A 10,954-nucleotide genomic window follows, 5' to 3' on the forward strand; every position below is an offset into this window, starting at 1 on the left:
ATAGCAGCGCCGTAGGCGAGCGGGTCTCCCCCAAGTTACCACCCAACTCCTTCAACTCTTCATCATGTGGTCATGGTGGAAGCCCCCTGCCGTGGTGATTGGCCTTAGGGGGAGGGCACATATTCATTCAGTTAGAAATATTTCATGATAACATTTCCACCCCCACGGTTCTCATTTGTAACAACAGTTCATTTGTCCTCACTTGGCAACCGTCAGTGAAGCCCTGTTATTAAGATACATATTTCTCTTTCAATCTAATGAGTCCTGACACTAAATTATGGCAAGCTGTATCAGATGTGATGCTTTTATAGAGACAGATGTTCAGTTGTGGCAGAGGGGTAATCATTCTAGAAAAACTGTCATTGTGGTGGGTTTTTTTATGTTTTAGTGGTGCCAGCAAAGTCTTATCTGCTGGCCTAAACACTTATCAGAAACACTAACTAACATTTACAACCTCAATTAAAATGTGTACCTGAAACGTGTATTAATTTATTCCCAGAAGTTTATTCTCGTCATTTCCTAGTGTATCTTTCGACTGCACTGATGCTTTTAGTATGTGGATGTTGGGTGTTTTTGCCCAATCAAATTTCAGCTTCTATGAGCTGCCCATGCAGTGCTGGCCCACGTGACCTCAATTAGCAATGAGACTGTTTCTATGATTCTTGATACATGGAGTATGATTCAAGGATGGAACAATTTTAAACTGTAATGATTCAAGTCGGTTTCATTCAGAAGGATGACGATTAGATTCGAGATGGTATAGCTGTAGATTTTGTCATGCTTAATAATATGCAACAGCATGAATTCAAACAACAAATCATCAGCAATGTCAAACCAATTTATATCTACATTTCTACAGGTCTACATTTATCATTAAAAAACCATTTGATTTTTATTGCGATATGCCTAAAAAAATGCAAGGACTATAAAATGTAACAATTCAGTTTGATTTGTCAAATAACTTGTTTTCTGATTCAAAAAATTTTTTGTTACTCTGCTTACGAGTTCGATTTTGAATCTGTTGTAACTGGGCCAGCAAACTGACCTCAATGATGACATAATTATTCTGTCCTCTTATCATTTGGTTAAAGCAAATTGTGTTAGTGCCAATTTCAATTAGCAATACACACCTGTAGTGATCTGCACGCAAATTCACATCAACTGCCCAGTGGTTGGGAAGCAGGTTGGCAGTCACATTATAACCCCACCAATGAGCGTAAGCCCTTGGCCATTCCCTTGAGAAATGACAAAAACGATCCTTACAAGATAAACCAAGATAGTGATGGGAGAACATGACCGCTGATACAGAGGTGACCGGTACTGCAGGCCAAGCGACGTCCCAATGGAGTTTTGATGGATGGAGGAAGTCGAATAGAAATGAGGCCCAACATCTTCGACCGGCATGTCCCTGACTAACTGTCAATGCGTCTGACAAGCTGGATGTGTTCCCAAACAAGCTCTAGGCTCTCCGTTCTACAGAAATATTCTTCAAATTCCTTCTCTGGAGATAGTTAAAAGGACAGAAGTTGTTTATTCTTTGCCAAATATAACAGATGGTACCAGAGCTTTCTTTCTATTCTACCTGGTAACTGCCTGATTAAAATAGCTACATGAAGAAACCACTCTGCTTATAGACTGCAGTGGGAGATATGCAGCTCTGAGTCTCAAATGTGATGGCAAATGTTGTATTATTCATCTGATTATAGTTAACAGGAATTGTTTCACTGAAATATGCTCAATGACAAAGAGTTCCCGCTTAAAAATGTCTCTGTTATTTTTATGTAACTATAAAAAACAGTAAAAAATAATAATAATCTGCAACTGCAAATGTTGGTTGCAAAAAAAAATGTACCGTAATTTTCAGACTAAAAGTCGCTCAGGAATATAGGTCGCATTAGCCATAAAATGCACAATAACGTGAAAAAAACATATAAGTCGCTCCGGAGCATAAGTCGCATTTTGGGGGAGAAATTTATTCGACAAAATCCAACACCAAGAACAGACATGAACGAGCAACAACAGGCTAAACAATAGGTATGCTAACGTGACATAAACACAAACGAAGAGCTGAGAACGGGCCTGACGTAACATTCAGAGTTATTAAAAAAAACTATTACATAAATAACACGTTTATAAAACCATCTGTGTCACTCCAATTCATTAAATCCATCGATCGTCCTTTGTCAACAATGGGTGCGCGCCGCTGACGGCGTTTGCACTTCAAAATATTCCACAGGCCCATATAACGATATATAAATTAGATATCAAATAACTATTATATAAGCAATAATATTATCAAACCATCTGTGTACTCTAAATCATTAAATCCATCGATCAAATTCCTCATCCTTTGTCAACAACGCCGCATGTGCGCCCTGACGTCAGCCTCGTCTTTATTCCACAGATCTAGTATATAACTATATTGTAGCATTAACAAAGTACAAGGATAGACGTGGGTTTGGTAAACGGCTCTTTATTTAACAAAACAAACTTCCAGGCGTGTGGCGGCGTGGACTTCCAGCCACGGAGGTGGAAGCGAGATCCATAGAATAGGACCGGGCGTGCGTAAAAGCCATGACCGAGCCCCATCCACCGTCCCCGGACAGCCACCCGGCCGAGCGCCGGCCCCCGACTTCTATTCACGGAGGTGAAAGAGAGCTCCGTAGAGTAGGACCGGGCGTGCGTAAAAGCCATAATAGTTTTTCAAACCTTCTGTGTCACTCCAAATCCTTAAATGCTTCAAACTCCTCCGTGTCACTTAGAAACAAAGCCGGTAATGATGCCGGTAGTACGTGGGGCCCTTCGTTATCTTCGTCATCCCGTGATCAATCCTTGTCCTTTTTGTAAACAATCGCCGCGCCACGCCATGTGGCGCTGCTGACGTCACTTGAAATTCAAATTACAGTAATCCTTGCTACGTCGCGGTTTGTTTATCACGGTTTCACTTTTTTTTTTTGAAAATTTTTGAAAAAAAACACATATAAGTCGCTCCTTTTTATAAGTCGTCCCCCACCCAAACTATGAAAAAAAACGCGACTTATAGTCTGAAAATTACTGTACTTTTTTTTTTTTTAACACTGTCAGTTGATGACCTGCCCGTTTAAGAAGCAATGAACAAATAGCACCATAGTCTCCAATACTGCCTGGTGCACACAGGTTTGTGCTCAACAATGTGTCTTCTATCTGCTGATGTTCCCCTGCAGTGCACATTATTCTTTACACCCAGCTCCTGTCGCCCAGGCTGTGCACAGTGACAGTAAATCTGCATCATTCTCAGTAAATCTCTGTGTAATTATGGCAATAAGTGATGTTAAGGGCTTTGAAGTGTCTTCCAATTTAGACTAATCTGAGCTGAGATGTGTGGAAACACTAATTCTTTTCAAGGGACTAACTATAACCTCTGCTGGATGGTTTAGGAACATTAAGCAATGACGCTTCAGGTCTAAATTACACACAGCAGTATACTATGAGTCATTAAAATTATTGTTTATGATATAATACATATGGGATGGTGGATAACACGTATAGTAGCAGTATTACGGGGATTGGAGCAGCAAAATGATCTCATGAGGACATATTGTATGGTCAAAATGCATGGATTACTTTCGCCCACAATTCCTCCTGGATGTATTGTATTATTGCTGGATTGGGCTTGTACTAAAATCATTGAAGTGATTCAGAGTTAGTTTCCACATGTCTCTGATGCAAATCCAAAAGTGAAGCAACAAGCTTGAGAGGAGAGTCAGCCTCATTTCCCTTCATATCAGGTTGCTCATTTTACAAGCCTTAGAGCATTTTATGGCTCAGTTGAACATTTCTCATCTTCACGCCTTTGATTAAAGTACAACCATGCAGTGCTCACCACAGGCCAATTCCAGATGCAGCTTTTATAATTCAGTGTTATTTCAAAAGCTTTGGCTGAAAAACTGCAAAAGAATGAGCTTGAAAATGGTTGGATACAGTGAACGCAGCAGCAATAATTTGCTCTTCGACATGCTTGTTGTTGAGTCGGAAAAATATATTCTACGGTCATGCTGTAAGAATGTGAAAATATATTTAGCAAAGGCAGCAACGGTTACATTGTGATTTGCATGTCTGCCTCATAACTGAGTGGTCCAAGGTTCACATCTTGATTTAAGCCCTCTCTGTGTGGAGTTTGCATGATCTTCCCATGCTTGTATGCTAGGCTACCGGAAGACTCAAAATTGTCTAATTGACTGTCTCTAATCACAAAAATAAAAAATACTCCATTTGAAAAATAGAAATATACACTCAGAACACATTTATTATCTATCAGCATCAGTTCCAGAAGGTAAATGATTCTATCTTTGTGTTTTGAAACTGAGAATGTGAAAATTGCCTGAACAGTAAAATCAGGGTTCAAGGTTTTATGATGGCAACAAATTCTCAGCATCTTTCCAAACGTATGAGACCAACATCTCGCAACTAATTGTGTTCAACAATGGAGGTGTCACTGTAGTTCAACTTTACTTGGTTGGAGTGTCAGATCTCGCGGACTTTCTGCGTTCAATCTTCTCCCGCACGCAATCACCAGTGCAGAGGCAGCAACATAATGAAATCGCACACTGGGACAAGAAGACAGCTCCGCCTGCCTGTGATTATTTTCATCATGATCCACTGTCACTGAAAGCCCCCTGCACTCCGACCCCCTCCTGTTTTTTGTTGGTGCCATCTCTCCAGCGTCATCCCAAACTTCCTGCTGCTGTCACTCACCTCATCACTGTTCTTTTCTGCAGCATCCCAGGGATGCACTGTCTGCTGTGCTGGTAATGCACTCCAGCTGCGCAATATAAACACAGCCAATGGGAGTGAGATATGAAGCAGTGGAGCAACGTAACAATAACACAGAAATTGTTAATAAATGAATAGCACTCGCTAATCTTCATAGCTTTTAGTCATATGGAGTCATATCGGGAGGGAAATGAAACGTTAAGTGCTTTGAGTTAACAGTGAAGCCGTAATCACATACAATTAAATTCTAGATAAGACAGGAAAAAAATAAATCATGGAATCCATTATTGAAGTAGCTCGACATGTGATTGATCTTGCTAAATAAAATTTAATCAGATTTTTTTTTCCATTCTAAGTGACGCTTTATAATAAAACAAAAAGGAGTGTGATTGGTGTGATAGTGCATACATATATGATGCAGGCTGCCAGACAGTCCCCATGAAGCAACTTCTGATGAGAATTTTTTGGGGAAAATGCTACTGGTCAGTATTTGGAGTACATACCAGTCTAGTGGTTGCTAAGCAGAATTTGTAGAGCAAAGTCATTTGTGGCCCCAAAGCTCAATGACATATTGTCAACCACTAGGTCACTGAATGAACACAGCTGGCAGAAACCTAAAGTCGGACACAATACACAAAGAAAGTGCCTCCAAGGATTTTGACTATGAACCCTGTTACCAAATGTATTTTGGCGTATATATCATTGAAAGTATGAAAGTACGCTATCTCAATGATAAGTTGAACACTGTGCCTGCTCGAGCACTAAAAACAAATCTACTTACCTAAACTACACATTTTAAATATTCAACTCCAGGTACCTTAAATATATTTGATTTGATCTTGATTAAAATCAATAGTGCTATGGCTGGACTATTTATAAATACCACAAAATCTATAAAAAGCTGACTTGTGCGAGAACAGAAAAGTAAAGGACTTAACTCTTAACTCATCTACTGCAACCCATGTGCTTTGGTTATGATTTAAATCATAACTTTCTCTCATACACCGTTCATTCATTCGCAGTCTGAACACAGAAAGGTGAACGAATCCATTTCATCAGAAGTCTCCATTACCACAACAAACACCCTTCAAGTAGTGTGATTTATCCGAGGGAGTGACATGTGCATATTAAGCTTGTTGTAATTCTTAATCAAGTCATAGGAATTCCAATGCTCTTTTATTGAGATGAATTGGAACTGTTATAAATAGTGAAAAGTGTGCATAACGAGCCTCCTTTAAGAAATAATCCATGAAAGTTAACAGATATGCTTAAAACTGACTGCTGACACAAGACAGCAATAGATATGATGGGCGGAGCTAATATAATAAATAAGAAAAAAAAAACACTAATGGTGTACCGTAATGAAAATATGAAGATTACGGCCACTCACACTCGCATGTTTTAACAGTCTGCCATGTAGCAGATAAATCAAGACATTTCACGTAATGTCTCCTCTACTACCCACGCACAGGCTCATTAGCAGGAATGATGCCAGTCAAAGGGAAGTGAGGATTCTGCCTTGATGTCTCACATCAGATGATTCCACTCAAAGACAGACAGCGATGAATGAATTGGCCTCAATCATCCTGATTCGCTGTGAGTGAAGTAAGTGTGCTTTGCCTGAAAAGGGAGCTTTGGATTTGCTTCATCATGTCTTGGTCTCCTGATCAATGCACTTAAGTGTCTTACAAATGTGCTAAGTCAGGGGAAAAGACAGGAATGTTAGAAACTGAATCTATCGGCATGCAATTAAACTTTTCTACTGCCCTTGGCTCGACCGAAACGAATGAGGCGATAGAGTTTGCCACTGACACAAAAGTGATGTATTTAAAGCAAATCGCGGAGGACATCCAGACACAAAAGACATAAGCAAAAACCTCCACAGTAAAGAGCAGACATGATGAGTCAATGCTTGATTAGATCCCAGCCAGGAGACATCTGTGTCCTCCCCTAAATTTCCCAATGATAAATTACACCATTAGCTATAAGGTTGCTCTAAATTGTATTTTTTTTTTTTTTAAGTTTTCATCAGATGAAGCAAAGGACATCCTGAGATGCGGTACAGAAGACTGCAGCAGAGCACAAGGAACAACAGAGGGTAATCAATGCCCAGAAGCGCGGGAAACTAATGCATGATTATTCTTTCAATTGACTATCCTGACATGAAAAAAGGTATTGTGGAATTTGCTCAATTTCAGAGCATTAAACAAAAATATTAAATATACTTCTTAGATAGGTAACAGAATTTGGAATACAGTCTGAAGTGCTTCATGTCACTCAGGGAGAAAAGGCAGGAGTGCAGAATCTACTCAAAACAAAATGTATGGGGGGGGAAAAAGGCACTTCCGCACAATAAAACAGCAAATTAACAAAAGTCCAAGAAATAAGACTCAAAGTAACAAAACAAAGGAATAAAATCATGAAAAATCATGACAGCATAGTATATGACTTGAAAAAAAAGGAACAAGGAAAAAACATGAAACAAATCTAAATCCAGTCAAAACCCAATCAACAAAAACACGGATCATGACACAAGGAAGTGCATGTTTTCTTTCCATTCCCACATCTTTTCCTTGGTCAGTCGAGGAAAAATAATATTGCTCAGTATACCGTAACTGCTTTTTTTCTGGCAAGTATGAATGACTGAATTTGAAGTGACATAATACAGTGAGTCACAAACAGAGTGAAGGAAACGGAGACAACATGGGATTGGAAATGGCTCTGAGGCAGTAGAATCACTTGGCTCAGCCAAGCAGCAGAATTCGGTCAGTGATGATACCCGTTGCACTGTCGCCAAGGCCACTAAATCAACTGCAGTGAACTGTCTCAGAAAAAATATCCTACATATAGATTTCTTTTTTAGCCCCTCAATAAACTGCCCTTCATCATCGTATATTGTAATGAATAGTTGTGAATCTCATGCATCCAACATGGCAGTATGGTTGCATCAAGGATTTTAGCCCAATCACTGCTAATTGTAGTTAATGACCCCGGACGCCTGACACAGAGGAACAGAGTTACTTTCACTGAGCATGGGCTTGAAAGTAGAGTCTGATCTTTGAGAGGTTATTCATCTGTGCTGCTGTTGCGTTTCTAGCCTGGGAGCCCAAACAAAGCAGCGGTCACCTAATTGGCCCTGACCGGGGCTAACAGGCCCGTTTGAATCAAGTTATCTACAATAGAAGTGGCAGAGAATTTACACATTACTAGGCACTGTTAGCAACCAATATGCATAAAGCTGACAATGCTCTCTCCGAGTTTTTTTCAGTGTCAAGTGTGAACTCGAAGTAACAGCACAAACAAGGCCAATATGTGAACTAACGTTAACTTTTGAAGTACAATTGGACAGAGCGACGTTTTGTTGACACGGAAGTTGCTAAAGCTTCTTCTTGTCAATCTAAGCAAGTCAAAATAATTTGTTTCGATTGAAAGTGTGATGCAAAAACACTCAATTCCTAGTTGAATCAATATTTTTAGTGCCCATGAAAACAGTACATCCAATCAGAACTTTAATCCAAACTCTGATTGTATTAAAAAAATTGCCTGTGTAAATTTAGTCAGTGAAATAAATGTGGCGTGCTTCTTACTGTCGTCATCCATAATAAGCATCACAAAGGTTTTTTTTTGGGCGAAACAAGTCAGGTCTTGGTACGTAATCCCTAGAACCACTGAAGGTTCTCTGTATCATTGCAAGAGAGAGAGAGAAAGAGACAGAGAGAGAGAGAAAGAGAGAGAGAGAGAGAGAGAGAGAGAGAGAGAGAGAGAGAGAGAGAGAGAGAGAGAGACCCTACATAATCCCTTTTTTGCAATAAATGTGCTTAGCTTGTTCAGTGTCAGCAACATCCCGCTGACATTAATGCTCAACGTCATGTCCCCCTCTGCCATATTAAATTATATTACTGTCCCATTTACATTTTGTCTTCAAATAACCAGCCTATCTGTGGGATTTGTACATTAAGACAAACACATGAAATTAATACAAAGATAAGCGACAGTGCGCTATAGTCTTTCATGTGGTTTTATTATCATTGGGCATCTTTTACAGCAGCGCTGTGGACACTAATGAACAGGAACTGGAAAGCAGACTATAACAAGCCACTTGAGATGGTATACTGAGCCCCAGAGAACCATTAGCCAAAGTTTCCATTTTAAACATGGGCCAAGTGCGGTGACGTTTTGTAATTTGCTTGCAGGAAGTTGTTTTGGTGTCTTGGGAGTTGCATTCCTTATTCATTGTCTCTGATGGTTCAGTTCTATTTTGGACATTTCTATGATTCATATACAGTCTGAGGGAGGTACCTTGCCAGTAACATTTGACAAAGAAATTTACATGTTGTTCTGTCGCAGGTGGTTATGGCGTGTACAGTATCCAGAAGATTTAGCAAACATGCTATGCACTGCCAATGTGGATGCTGGTGGAATATTCTTGAGGATAAATGAGTTATAGTTTTACTTTACATGTAAAAAGTTCTTTGTGGCATGTGCATCTGCCACCCCGTTAAACAAAGAGACCAACCAATCAACAAACATCATTTATCTGGGAGAAAAAAACAACAGCTGAATTTATACAGATTTGCTAATGGAAAGTTCTGACAGAGCATGTAATAGTCTTGCTGCCAAAAAAAATTGCTCACTGACTTTCCCTTTTTGATCAGTGTAAGCGACACATATCGAGTGCCCTGAGTAAGCCCCAGGGAGGTTTAATGTTAAGCCCAAACAGGTCATATAAGAGGCATCTCAGCTTCTGCCTATCTCTGTCAGACCCACTGGAGGAAATCTAATTTGTTTAATAGCCTGTCGCTTTGACGCCAAGCGTTTGGGTGCGAGGAAACAGAAGGTAGCGATGATGAAAGCTTTGAGGGAGACCGAGAGAGAGAGAGAGAGAGAGAGAGAGAGAGAGAGAGAAATAGAGAGAGAAACAGAGAGAGAAATAGAGAGAGAGTAAACACACTCTTCTCACATTCACTGATGAGTTGTGATTTCCAAAGTCAAGATCTGTGTCAGCCATCTGGTGACAAAGAACTGCACAGAATTATGCCAGCCTTCTATATTCTGTTTTCCATAATTTAAGCTTGGGTGCTGTCTGTGTTAATGAATGCTACAGCTTCATAAATTCACATTTAATTGTCTGGTTTCTCAAACCTGACCATTCCTCAGACTTTATTTTTTCAGAAGAAAACCAGATTTTACAATTATCTCGATGTGGAGAGTAGACATTACTTTGTGTGAAGTATGAAAGATTTCAAGCTGAGACAGTCCATTTGGGAATAAATTGTGACGTGATCATCATTATTTTACGTTCATTAATTTTTGTGATATTTACTTTTGGAGGTGTGTCGTGAGAGTTTTCCCTTTTAACGTAATATGCCTTAGCTCCAAAAAGGTTGTCAAACTCAGTGGTATGTAATTTGAAAGCACATTCTACAACAGCCCTCCAGTCATATGCTTGTGACATAGCCTACTATGGATGCACAATTTTTAGCGATTATAAAGATGTTGTTGTTTTCACTATAACTTCATTCATGAGTTCCCTGCCTTCCTCCATATTGAAAGACCTTAACAGTTATTGAATATCTTAAGTTATTACCATAAAGATAATAAATTCAAATGGATTTGCTGATCTCCTGACGTTTCATACTGTGCCAACTGCCATTTACATTTTTTTTCCCTGAGAGGCGCATTAAGCATATGAGCGTGTAGCTTAGGCCGAGCACTTGTATCAAGTTCAGCCAGGAGGTTTGACCGTTAAATATTTATGTATCTGCTTTGGGTTGCTGCCTGGTTGATCCTGACCCCACACCCACGACACCTCTCCCTGATAGGTTGAGATGAATGCAGCTAATCAATTTGGTCAGAAGATATAAATCAAATGCGGAAGCGGCGCTCCAATCAACATATGCATTGGCCTCCAATGAAATGAAAGTGTATTTTCCATTCAACGAAACATATGCCGGTGATTGCTTTTTACTCTTAAGCACTTCCAGGAGGTGACAGATGACAGCGTTTCTCTCGAAACGAGTCTCTCAACATTCCTTTTTACCCTTTTGATGTGATGCATAATCAAATAAACGTGGACGTCTTGGAAAAAAAAGCAAAAATATTCAAGTCGATTTTTGGTTCTCGGTGGGAAAACTGCTTGTTTATTTGAGATGCATGCCATTTCGCCTGATGAAACTATTCATCGTCTTTCATGACCAATATT

This window comes from Syngnathus floridae, chromosome 7 (assembly GCF_059516105.1).
Source record: "Syngnathus floridae isolate MCC-2025c chromosome 7, RoL_Sflo_1.0, whole genome shotgun sequence".
NCBI classification, from domain to species: domain Eukaryota; kingdom Metazoa; phylum Chordata; class Actinopteri; order Syngnathiformes; family Syngnathidae; genus Syngnathus; species Syngnathus floridae.